Raw genomic sequence first — 13,931 nt, 5'->3', positions numbered from 1 at the left:
TTACTTGTAACAGAGTATTGTTTTTTTTGCAGTAGTTTTACAAGTATTTACATTTTGAGTAAAGTAACTCAGTTCATCGTCCACCACTGATAAACACACACCTATCTAGTATCATTGTGAAGCAGTAGGGTTTTTTGGCTGACAAAGGTTAATGAAGCGCTTTGGTCTGTTTGCTTCGCCCCATGAAGATTGCCACTTTTGGAGCAACAGCCAGATAGGGCTGTTTGTTCTCCAGCTTTGTAGCGGTTTTAAATGCTAAAGTCAGGGAGCAAAACATTAGCCCTCCAAAGCTGTACCACAGCTGAGTCAGGTGTCAGCTTGTCAATAAAGTAAAGGTGCAGCGGCCCCAGAATGGATGCAACCAATTCTACAACATAGTGTAATATTCCATTAAAAATGATTTTGTTTAGTGTCGATTAGTTCATTCATTCAAACTTTTTTAAGACAGCTTATAGGGCAGGAATTGTCTCTTATGTGCTTGGTCATTTCTACTGTAAATCTATGCATATAGCCAACACAAATTGTGCAAAGTGTGTTAAATTACTAAATGTCTGACGCTGCAACCGCACACATTCTCATTCAAACTTGGTTTTTATCTGCTTTCTTTTTTTTTTCTGAAAAACCTTAAGCTTGACTCGACTTCATGTACACACACACACACACACACAGACTCAGCATCTTGGCAATTTATCGCTTCTCCCAATGCCCACAGCCAATAATTGCACACCATTAACTGCCGGCACAGTGACATGCTGAGTGGGAGACTGTGTGTGAGTGTTGGCTTTTTTTCTGTGTGTATATAGATGTAGCAGTAAAAGCTATGTACATATCTAAAATTCTGCGACTGCTTGTACTTCAGTGCATGTTAGTTTTTTGAGTAGTTAGGTGTTTGTGTGTTATAGCCATGCATTGCAGGCATCATATTGTTTAAACTGTAATCAACAGATGTAAACACAACTTGTATAGGCTCCTCTCTGTCGGATGCTTACCTTGTTCATGAGTGTGTTCTTAGAGTTCAAGTCTACAACAGTTTACCACAGGATTACAGATTATATGGGTGAAAAGACAAGAAGACAGGGAGAAAAAGAAGAGTAAATCAGTAAGACTGGAAAAAGAAAAACAGGAACTAGACAGCAGGAGAATCTATCAAGTGAATATATTTATGTCCTCCAGCCAAATCGATGCCTGCACAGTTGTGGTGAGGCTCAGCAGCCTCAGCTGAGCTAGCGGGTTGGACGCTTTTCATGGATGTTGTCCATAGTTTTGCTCCCGGCAGAAAACGCACAGGGCTTTAATATGATTAGAGTTGCGATGATCTGAGTTTTCTCCGAGTTACTTTAAAATTAATGATGTACTGAACTGAGTTTGCACCATTTAAAAATGAGGTCGACAGCAGTGACCTCCACCTTGAGGCCAGCGGTTGTTATGCCAGCAATCAGATGCCCTTTAACACGGGAAATAGAAACGGGGAGAAGGATGGAGAAACAACACATGCTCTCGTCTGTAATGAATCACAATAATACAATGCATGCAAAAACCATACATCTATTTACGTATGCACACACTCAGATTCACAGTCACCACCTGTGCTGGCGATTCTTCGTACTCAAAGGTCAAGGAAAAAAATAATTTGGCTATAACTTGTAATTAATGACCGTATTTCATAGTTGGTTGGACAATAATTCGGTGACACTTTTCACTCAAAGGTCAAGGTCACTCTTACCTAAAAATGACCTGACCAGAGGCTGTACTTTGTAAGCATGAATATTTTTAGGTGTCTTAATTGATGAACAGGCAAAGGTAAGGCAGGTCAAGCTTGGAGTCATTAGCTGACCCCACACGTGGTCACTGGCCTTCCAGCTCTTTAGCTCACCTCTCGTTATTTCTCTCATGTAACTGTCCTTGTTAGGGAGACAACAGTTGGACTGATAAGGTAGAGACAGTAGCTCAGGCGTCAGGCTAGCAGATATAGAACTCACTGGCTCCACAGGTTAGAGTACAACTCATGGATAGTGATAGATTCCAATATGACGAAGCATTGGAGTCTAAACATCAGATAGATTTGTTGTTCTAGGTTGAGGCCAGTTAAAGATGACCTAATAGGAAACCTACAGGACCTAGAGGGGGGGGGGACAAACATTAAAGGGCGCAATTGATGTTATCCTTCAGCTCTGGTGTTGGCATTTGATGTGTTCACATGTTGTATGCTGGCACTGTATCTCCTTGGCAGGGCTCAATAAACCATGATCTGTTAAGTCTATCACTCTCCCAAACTTCTTCACACCTGAACCTGGCTCACACTAATTCTTCAACAGGAGGAAAGAACATCATCCAGTTTTTACTAGTGTGGCCAGGCCAAGAATAATGGGGCCAACACACAAAATGAATTTTATGGGTTATTATTCCCCAACTGGACGACGATGTAGGCAAAACCAATCACTTAATAGATTTCCTTATTTAAGAATATTCTCAAATAAATTCACATTGAACGGTGAAATTCCTAAGAGGAGTTTACGTTCAACAGATATTTGACAATTAAGAATTTTTAAGAGAATAAATTATGTACATAGGCTATGTACACATTGGAAATGAAAGGTAAAAAAAAGTCTTTATATTAAGTGCCATAAATTGCATCTACTACTCCTGGGAAGTCGGCTATTTGCATGCATTGTTTGTTTGCTTCTGTCGGGTTACGGTGGGTGTGGCTGCAAAGTCGATGAAACGCGTGACAATATGTGGAGCTAACTGCCATAATTGTTTCCTTGACAATATGGCTTATTGATGGTTGTGACGGGCCAAAATCATCAGCATTGCTGCATTTTCCTGTTGCAAATAAAGGAAGCGTCCTCACAACCTTCAATTTAGTTGAAAACGGATTGCTGATTAGACTCCGTCTAACTAAGCGCGTGTCTTCAACTAATTCAGAAACATTCTTCCTCTCCTGAAATATTTGCGCATGTCTCTGTCTCCACAGCACCATCACAAGCCCCTTCTGGCAGCTCCAACCACTTGAGAGACCTCTGGAGCTCTCTTAAATAACTGGGAGAGTAAGAGTGATTCTTAGCTTTAAGAAATTTGATAGTTTGCTTTTATCCTTAAGTTTAAAAGTAGGAGTAAATTTCATGAATTCTCAGCACTTAAGACTAAAATGGCACGTTGAGAAGCTTGATACCTACCGGCCCTGGCAACACTGCCCCTCATAATAACTTTAATGTATTCATAGGCAACTGAAAACATTGTCCCCTAAAACTATAGCCCTGCCAAACCTGAAACACACTAAAAAGGTTCCTCCCAAATAGTCTTTGATTGATTTAATAGAGAATAAAAAAGTGATTTACTTCATATGACAACAACACACAGAGAGAGAGAGAGACAGAGACAGAAAAGGGCTGACTGAGAGAATACTTCATCTGTTTTAGTACTGTTGAGCAAGTTGTATTGTCCATCATAGATGCTGGTAAAGCTTTAGGGGATAAACACACACACACACACACACACACACACACACACACACACACATGCCACAGACTACCACAGCCAGAGGCCATGTCCTAACTCACACTGTTTTGTAGCCCTATAGTGAATGAATACCCACACAATAAAAAGCTAATCATCTAATAAAACAACAAACCAACACATGATTTATTCCTTCAATAAACTGTTGAACAACGTATATAAATGGCTTGCTGTGAGCTAGTTGCGCTGGTGATACACAATGTCTGTGTGCTGGAGACAATAAACTGCAATAAACTACACTTCTTACTATAGAAATATTAAAATAAACCCAAACATATATAGACTGACTGATGCTGCTATTCTATTCTGAGATTACATTTTTAATGTTCTTGTAAAATGAAGCTCATATCCTTAGACAATAACAGTTGAATGATGAGTTAATGCTTTAGTAAAATTCAAAACACTGCTCTTGTCATGACACAAACGAATCCGTTAATATGGCTCACTTCATTTAGGATAGATGATTCATAATATGTCTTGATACTCATACCTTCATAATATGCTCAGATAAAGCCTTTCTGCTTTCGTTTGTTTTTTTTTTGTGGTTGTTTGCAGACACATGTGAAATGACATCTATGAAAATTATGTATTTTAATGAGCCATTTCACTAAAGCTGGACTGGAAACAGACGAAGCGTCGACAAAGACTAAAGTGAATTCCTAAATTATTCTGGCTGAAATAGTATCCAGCACTAATGGCTGTGTTATGCCTCCAAAGCCTCATTGAGATCTGTGATCAATGGAAATTAAAAATACTGCTGATTAATGGTCTAAAATTATTTTTCCAATAAAAATCTTCTACAGTTTTAATCAAGGCAGACATAAGGTGATGTCAGTGTAATTGCTCTGTGTAGCTCTGAAGACACCAGTACTTACATGGTATCACACTTACTTTTGTCAGAGGGCTATATTAGTTTTATATACACTATATTGCCAAAAGTTTTGGGTCGAATGCCTTTACATGCACATGAAGGTTAATGACATCCTATTCTTAATCTGTAGGGTTTAGTATTGAGCTGGCCCACCCTTTGCAGCTATAACAGTTTCAACTCTTCAGGGAAGGCTGTCCGCAACATTTAGGAGTGTGTTCATGGGAATTTTTGACCATTCTTCTCGAATTAAAACACATCATTTCCATAGATGTCATTTCACATGCGTCTGCAAACAACCACAAAAAACAAAGCAGAAAGGCTTTATTTGAGCATATTATGAAATTATGAGTATGAAGACACATTAAGAATGTGAGGTCAGGCACAGATGTTTGATGAGAAGGCCGGGCTCGCGGTCTCCGCTCTAATTCATCCATTCATCTGCTTCCAGTCTCCGCATCCATCATCTGGATGCAGTTGCTCGGCCATGGAAACCCATTCCATGAAGTTCTCTACGCACTGTTCTTGAGCTAATCCCCGCTTTCTATGTGGCCTACAACTTCATGGCTGAGTTTCTGTTGTTCCCAATCACTTCCACTTTGTTCTAATACCACTAACAGTTGAATGTGGAATATTTAGTAGTGTGGAAATTTCACGAATGGATTTGCACAGGTGGCAACCTATCACGGTACCACGTACCAGATTCACTGAGCTCCTGAGAGCGACCCATTCTTTCACAAATGTTTGTAGAAGCAGTCTGAATACCTAGGTGCGTGATTTTATACACCTGTGCCCATGGAAGTGATTGGAACACCTGAATTTAATAATTCTGAGGGTATCCTAATACTTTTGGCAATATAGTCTATTTGTTTTACGCCTTTGCATTATGTAAATCTAGTCCTAAGAAAATTTTTTATATTTTATAATAAATTCTTTTAAATATAATTGATTTCCAGGTACAAGTTAGATTTTAGAACTAATATATTAAATATAGTTTCTAACACGTGGGGATATGTTTTTAAGGTGGAAAAAGCGATTCTTGATGTAACGGTAACCAGTTAGGCTGAGTAAATATCACTCCCAGACAGGTGAATGACACAACACCCAGCTAGTGGACCGTGAGGAGATATTCGCTGAATTACAGCTGAATTAAAAAGACGTGTATTGGATTAAAGTCACTTACCCCACCTTTCTGAGGAATTCTGACCGAAGCCAGAGGAAATTACAGATACAAGACAAGGTGATCATTTTCCAGATCAAAGCTGCTCTCAAAACCTAAGGGCACATGAGAGACTGACTGGGATGAAGATTGTATTGAGAGGATTGGGCCACAGATACCAAGGACACTGTATACATTTTTGTTATTTTAACACTTTGGCGGCTGTGGCTCTGGTTGCCCTTTAATGGGAAGGTCAGCGGTTCACTGCCCGGCTCAGTGTATGGAAGTGTGTCAATGGTGAATGCGTTGTAACTAACTAACTATAACTGTAGCCTATCCGCCTGTATCTGTGGTTGGTTGCTTCGGTCGGTTAGCTGTGCTGCTAGCGGTCCTATAAACTTACTCAGCCCCGGGTTGCCAAGAGCCAAACGTTGCAAGAAAACCACCTTGTTACTGTATCCCCAGTGGTCAAACTGGCCTCTGTCGGTCTCGGAGGCTCGGAGTTAAATTTTTTTTGTATCCTGATTACCTAACGCCGTTACATGTAATCTGTTACACCCCAACCCTGTTTATACTGTAGGTATTTTTAAACAATTCAAACCTAGAAATTGGCACCTATTGTTTATTAGGAAGAGTGATGCTGTGCATTGTGAGCCATATTCTTAATAGTGCCAGATAATATTATGGTTTGAACTAGACAACAGTGCTACTTTACAAAACCAACACAGGGAAACCCTTTCTCTATCTGTACAAAAAGACATTCATCTGTGTCTGCAGCATCCTGTATGTCATCCTGTAATTCTGCTAGATCTGTTATATGTAACATATATATATATATATATATATATATAATATACACACACACACACATACATATATATATACACATACATATATACATATATATATATACACACACACACACACATATATATATATATATAAGATAAATGTTAATATACGCAGAGTTTAACAGTTACACCGTAAATTTGACAGATTGCACAGCCACGTGTTTCTTACTTCTACACACTATTTCAAATAAATACTGGTGGGTTTCAACAATATCAAACATGTCGTGGCAGCTAAGAGCAATATGTAGATAATAAAGGGCTAAAGGCATCTCAATCCGGCTCTGCCATGGTAAAACGGTGCCTCAGGTTTGTATATCGCTCAGTGTAGACATGCCAAGACTCACATGGAGCATCGGAATCCACAGATCCAAAAATATGAGCATGACACTGACACAGATAAGGCTGTTTACTTAACTCTGAAGCAATTTAGGAGGAAATTAACTTCATCCTCAGTTGAAACAATTCCAGTGGAGGCATGCTACATCTTTATGCTCCACAGAGAGCAGCATGCTGATTGGTGATGCATCATGCTTTGACAGTACTCATGGATTTAGCTCATCACGTGAAGATATTAAACAGAGGAAGGTTACAGAAACTCGTGATATGTATCCCCGCAATACAACAAATCTTTGCTGTGGTAATAGTTTGCAGTTATACGGCGGCTGAAAGGGGAATTTGAAATGAATGTAATATTATTAGTTGCAGATACGGTGGTTTGTTAATACCTGGTGCTCCAGAAATATTAACATGGAACTTCTGAACCCTTTTAGAACTGCAAAAATCTTTCAAATGGTAGGATTTGACATTTGTGACTAAATCACACAGCTGTATGTCAGTGCCTTTATAAAGGGAGGTAACACATGGAGAGGAAAACGTGCATAAACCACCGTAAAAGGATGAATTTTCATTTTTAGACTTTACCTGTAGCATTATATTTTTCATCCCAACATTGGAGTCATATCACCTTTCTCACTTAACTCTTGGCAAGGAAGAAAATACACTTATTTCCCAAGATGTTGAATTATGCCTTTCATTAGAAGACCATTTTTTGTGTTGTTGACCTCCTGGAAACCCTTCCAGACTGCCTAGTAGCCCAGTGTTGAGCACCACTCGGGGAAAATTACTGATTACTGCGGCTTTAATAGACAACTATTACCAGAATCTGCATGTGTAAATATGCTTCTGCTAACACGTTAGCCATATTAAAGTTTCAGTGTGTAATATTTAGGAGGATGTATTGAAATGTAATATAAGATCTATAACTATGTTTTCAGTGGTGTACAAAGACCTTACATAATGACATAAGCACCGACACCGTAGCTTCTCCGCGCTTGGAAAGGGAGGGGTAAGAGGTGGCTGATGGTGCATTCATGTGGTGTCTGAATAATGAGAAGTTTTTTTCCCTCCTTAAATCTTTTTTGCAAAAAGACAAATAAAGTGTACATGGGGCATGAAGAAGTATACAGAAAAAAACTTTGCCTGCGGTAGTCTATATTATATAAAGATAATAAAAGAGGACCATATGTTGACAGTTTTCACAGCATTTTTGTTGTGCTGAAAATGCTAATCCAACACATCTTTATAGTAGCGTCCATGTTGATTCCACATTCTGACTCAAGAGCACATGAATACACCAAAGTTGGAAGAACAACTTCACAACTGGGGAAATGGGCCGTCCGATGAGCACATGAATGCACTGTGAGCAGTTGGTCACAACCCTCTCCACTAGAGGCTACTAAAACTTACACACTGAACCTTTAAATTTCTACAGTCATAATATGTCAAATGTGGGTATGATGTAGGGCTGTAACTAGCAATTACTTTTGATCAGTTTGACCTTTATATAATTAATCAATTATCTGTTTAGTCAAAATTTCTCTCCTGTGATTAATTTTGATATCTATCTCATCTTAGTCTAAAAAAGCATCAGAAAAAAAAAAAAGCCCAAGTGGAAATGTAGTGATTTTGTAGTGATAAGCATTCTGTGTATTTGTGATATGTAATGTAAATACCAATAGCGGCATTGATTGATTGGGAGATCACCTGGAGGGGAAGTCCTGAGCTGAGAAGTTCGCGTGAGGTGAAGGTTCATGGAGGTGTTTCCGCTGCAGCTAGGTGGGAAAAGACGGCAATTTAATGTGAATTAGGGCGGGCAAATGGGCTCGAGTTAGACAAAGAAGGAGAAGGAAACGAAGATTAACAGCTGCACCAGGGTGCAGGAGATCTCAAAGACGCTATTGGTATGTGAGTGATCACTTTGTTTAAGTGTATTTTTGAATGATTTGCATGCGACATGATATAAGTGTAAGTGTAAGATCAGTGTAACGCTTTTGGGATCGTGCTGTGCGCTTGTTTATTTTGTTTGCTTTGATTTAACAACATGGTTGATTAGTTTAAGTGATTGTTTAATGTGCTTATTAGTCATGAGTCATGATAGCGGAGGATATTGTTTCTTTACATTATTACGTCATTCAAAGTAGAGGTGTAAACATGATTCAATTATGTCAGTAGTCAATTTAGTGGTTATACTTGGAGACGCATGATTAACTTGTTTATTTAAGAGCTGTGTTTAAAGTTGAATTATTATTATTCGGATTAATCTTTATTCTTAGAAGAACTGCTTTATTTATTTGGATGTGATTAATAACTTTATTATTGATCATTTGTTTAATTTGGTCACAAATGCTGACGGTGTACAGTTGGAATATTATTTAAATAAGGGGCTTGGATATTAAATCAGAGCATAGGAATTAATACTGAGCTGATGTGTTTTCTGTTTTTTTTTCTGGTTGCATTTAAAGGTTATCAACCTATTAAACTCCATTGATGATGTATGAATTACAACTGATGGTTATGGAAAACTAAATAAATTAAAAAAAGAAGATTTTAAGGAGCGAGTTCTCCAAGTGTCATCTCCTAAGCCTTTTTTCGAGTTTAAGGCATTCACTGAAGCCACACCCCAGATAACTCCACATACCCCACGGGAGCGTTTCAGGATTTCAGCGTTGTGCCTGCCTGATTTTGCTGACTTGTTCAGATTTTGTTGGTTTGATAATAGTCTTTGATTTTTGTGCTTTTGCCACAGTTTTTGACTGATAATAGTTTGCTGTTGATATATAACCAGGAGTCTGCACAGGGTGTTTTATTTAGAAAATTCACCGGACTTTTCTGTGTCGGACTTGCTCAGTGCGATCTGCTTTGTGCAGTTTGACACAGCTTCAGTCAAAAATCGACTCGCCTCGTATTCTCTGCAGAGCAGAGCAGAGAGCTGCTTCTGGAACACTTCTGGGATCCTTCTGAAACGCACTGCTGCGCATCTGGTGGACTCACAAGCACTGTCTGGAATGGTCATGAAAAACTCCGGAAGACGCATCGCAGCCGGAACGTGATGCAGCTGTGCCTCTTGAAATCAAGCCTTTCGAGAGGCTTGCCACTGGGCAAAGGATGTGACATGCATTCAGTCTTTATTAAAAATATTCCACAGCTTAAATATATTCATTATAAAGTATTGGATGTGCTTCCACTTTAACTGTGCTGGTTTGTTTGATGTAACTGTCCTGCATTTTCTGCAATCTGACTCTGACAAAAGTCACAACTGCAGGTCACATGAAGTTTCCTGGGGCCAAGAAAGACAGTCTACCAAACACAAGCATTACAAAAACAGCTGCAAAAGTACGACGGACATGTCTGAGCAGTGTGAAACTTAAAAACAGTTTAATAATTCATAGTTTGACTGGGTTCAAAATGTATTCAAAAGTCTCAAGCCAAATGCATGCTGATTATGAGCAGTAAATGAAATGTAAGGATGGATGGATATATTAAAAACCACCATGAGCTGTTTCAAGGTATTTTTCTAATTCAAGTGATCAGCAGTCTGTCAGGCAAAGCCAGAGAAAAAACACTTGGTTATAATCACAGAAGCGGGAAGTGATAGAACTGTATGTATTTGCATAATTGGCATATGTGCTGGTTGAGCAACTTTCATTAGAATTAACGGGCTGCCATGTTTGAATACTTTGTCTCTTTAATACATCCATGTGTGTCCTTGTGTGCTCTTTCGTATGAAACAAGTTAAGTTTTTGTAAACCCTCCCGAAACCTGACTACTAACAAACATGACAGTATCAGTGTCCCAGCATCTTGGTTGGGAGGGGATGCATTTTTAGGAGTTTGAGGCCCGCTGTAGTCCAGCCCTCATGCTTCCACACATTACTGAAGCTGGCATGCGGATATGGCGTGTGCCTGTCAAAATTAGGAACACCACAGTCATACCTGCCTGGGTCATAAAGTGAGGGAAAAGGTAGACTGAGAACGCTAAAATGTGTTGAAGGTTAAAGGGGGGGATTTCATTCTCAAATGTCAGCGGCTCTCTTCTAATTGTCATTTTAGTATAACAGAAACTGCAGCCTGTTTGTATAGGTTGAAGAGAAAGGTGCATTTTTTCATTAAAATCATGCCTGGAGAGGCTTGGAACTTCACTTCGAGGATTGATGCTGTGTTATGTTGCATTAGTCCTTAAAGAAAGATCAGGTTGATGTCAGCTGCAAGCCGGAATGGAGGACCCAACTGTGTGACAAAACAGAACATACACACACACACTCAACCCCACACACAGCTGGTGGCGCTTTGCTAGTGTGGGCACATACACAAATACACCGGTCCTCGAGGGGAAAGTATGTAAGTAAATAGATTTGCTTCATAAAACAGATGGTTTAGAAGCATCAGAGTGTTTCTCTCTTATTCTACATTTCTGTCTTCCTGTCTCCCTCTCTCTTATTTTATTGCTCTCTCAAGCAATTCCATCTTTTCATCACTTTCTGTACACAGTTAGTTCCCCTCATTCCCCAAACAGCAGATGATCTGACATCGTTATTGAAGGATTTCTTTTTTTCTCCTTTAGAGAAAGGAGAACTAAATGGAGCTCTGGGATATTTGTTTTAACAGGCATCGCTTCCACACCTCAGGGAGGAAGGAAAAAAATGCAGGTAGGGAGTGAGGGATGGCAGGGAATGATATATATCCAGACAGATGAGAGAGAAGAAAAGGAAGCACAGGAAAAAGAAAGACATGATGACGGTGCTGAACTAAGTGCTGTGTTAAGAGTTTTTCTTTAGGGAGCAGCGTGCAGGCCTCTGAAATATTTGTTTTCTGAAATGTACCTCTGAGATTTAGGGAAATACACTAGGAACAAAGACGGATGAAGGGAAGAACGGGAGTGGGAAGAGAGAGGGCATAAGGGAAGAGAAGGGATGGCCTAATGCAAAATAGTGCAGGGCCCATTTTATCAAGCATTTCATAATCCCTTCTAGGAATAAAATAGGACTGAAAATTCAGTAGGACTTGAGTTATTTATTGTGTACTGTAAGATTATCACATATTGCTAGATTTACTTGCCTTTGCGTTATGTTAATTGCTAACTTAAAATAACAGTAACTTTGCTGTTACTGCTCATGTTGCATTCTTATGATCAGCAAGGTTTGTGCTGCCATATTTTATGGCACAGTAGATCTTTCTGACGGACATTATGGCTTGCCATAATCAAGCGGGAAGCTTCCGGTCAGAGAACTGAGGCGAACGCGAAAGTCCCTTAAACCTGCATTCTATCAAACGGGCAGCAAGGGGCGACTGTTCTGGTTGTAAAAAGAAGTCCGGTTCCATTAGAAATAATGGCAAAATGACCCTACTTCTCAGCTGATTTATTACCTCAGTAAACACTTTCCTAATGAGTTTATGGTCTCAATCGCTAGTTTCAGGTCTTCTTCAATACAACATGATGTTCATTTAGTAAATTATGGTCCCATTTAGAGGAAAATAGACCATAAAGAAGAGTATGCTTCAGGGCAGGATTATTGTTCTTTGGACGAGACGGTGGAGCTAGCTAGCTAGCTTGCTTAGCTAGGTGCGTCTGTAATTCACGTTAACTGTCACCAGAGAAAGTGAACAGCCAACTCCTACTAATCTTTTTCAATGGCGCTGGTTCAATTTACACAGTGCCGTGGCTATGAGTTAGTCTAGCCTGATTGACAGGTCGCTATGGTAACGATAATGACGATATCTGCACTCTATCGAACAGCCAGCAGGGGGCGACTCTTCTGGTTTCAAAAAGAACTCCGGTTCCATTAGAAATTTTGCTCTTATAAAGCAGATAATCTGTGCACTGTGAGAGTTATCGAAGTTTGATTAATGTTTCAGCATTCACTTGATACTGAAACTGTTGGCTGTGGCAGACCCAAATCCTCACTGTTACAAAGCTACATTTTAATGATGATGATGCTGTAAGTTTGCAAGGACCTTGACTTTTGCAGAGAGCATTATGTGAGCCCAACTCTGAAACTCTCCTAAAACTGATTGAAATACGAGTTAAACCTGAGCTAAGAAAGATGTTAAAAAGGTTTTACTCAGCCAGAAGTTAGTAGTAGTGAAAATGTGTTTTCATTTAGGTCTGATTTCCTACTTTGAGATGCATGATAAATAACATGGTCTCAGACTTGCTGTCTTTTAATATAGACAAATGGCAGAAATTCCTGCAAAATGTAATATCTTTAATGGTTGATTTGTTTCTTTAGAAGTTCAGTAAAACTGTTTTTATTTGCTTCTACCCAACAGATGGAGACTAATTTGCAGTACTTAAAATGGTTCTAATTTACTTGAAGGGTGAATGAAAATTATCTTCCAAAAAAACCCCAGGAAATTTGAATTAAATGAACGATTGAGACTGAGTGAGGGTGAAAATGAAACCCACACTCAAGCCCACACACATACATGCATATAATGTGGCATTTTTACATGCTTGTGTTCTCCGAAATGAGGATTTATAAGATCCTCCTCTTTGCCCTGCCTTGCATTTCAGCTCGCTTCACTGAGCTGGATTTATAACTCCAGTACAAACTTGCAATAAAATAAATATTACACCTTGTCTATTGAAGGAGGAGAGAGAGTTGTATCCTGTATCTATCAACTTCAGTGCGACTGATTTATTGCTCTAATACAGTTGTAATGCAATAAACTTTAACAGCTGTCTGTGGAAGGTGTCTCTTTGATGGTTTAACTGATGCCACTGCAGACTTCATCCCTGGAGCGAGACAAAGAGATAAAACTTTCAAAATAACCCAGGGTTTTTGAAGTGATGGTCTGGGACCTTTAGGGGTCCTTGAGTACTTTCTTGGAATAGTTTATTTCCCCTGTTGCTCCCTTTGAGTAGAAGTCAATTGATGGAGTAGATGTGTTCACATCTGTAATTACAGCACTTGAAAGCAGTGCTTTCTCCCCATCTGTATAATTATACAGATATAATTATACAGATGGGGAGCAACAAGGATAGCAACAAGTTGTTTCAGAACTACGGAAGCCCTAAAAGGCCATTCATTCATACATTTTATTTACTGAGTTTTCCCGTGATAACGAGTTATTTAATTTGTTTTCTCAGGATCTCGAGTTTTTATGACATTACCGCAAAATAACAAATGTTGATTTCCCAAGTTAACAGGATGATTTTATCCAGATAACGAAAGTTTTCCAGAGATAATGACGTAAGTAAT

Source organism: Micropterus dolomieu, linkage group LG19 (genome assembly GCF_021292245.1).
Source record: "Micropterus dolomieu isolate WLL.071019.BEF.003 ecotype Adirondacks linkage group LG19, ASM2129224v1, whole genome shotgun sequence".
NCBI lineage: Eukaryota > Metazoa > Chordata > Actinopteri > Centrarchiformes > Centrarchidae > Micropterus > Micropterus dolomieu.
The sequence above is the reverse complement of the archived record's forward strand: the minus strand, read 5'-3'. Positions refer to the sequence as shown.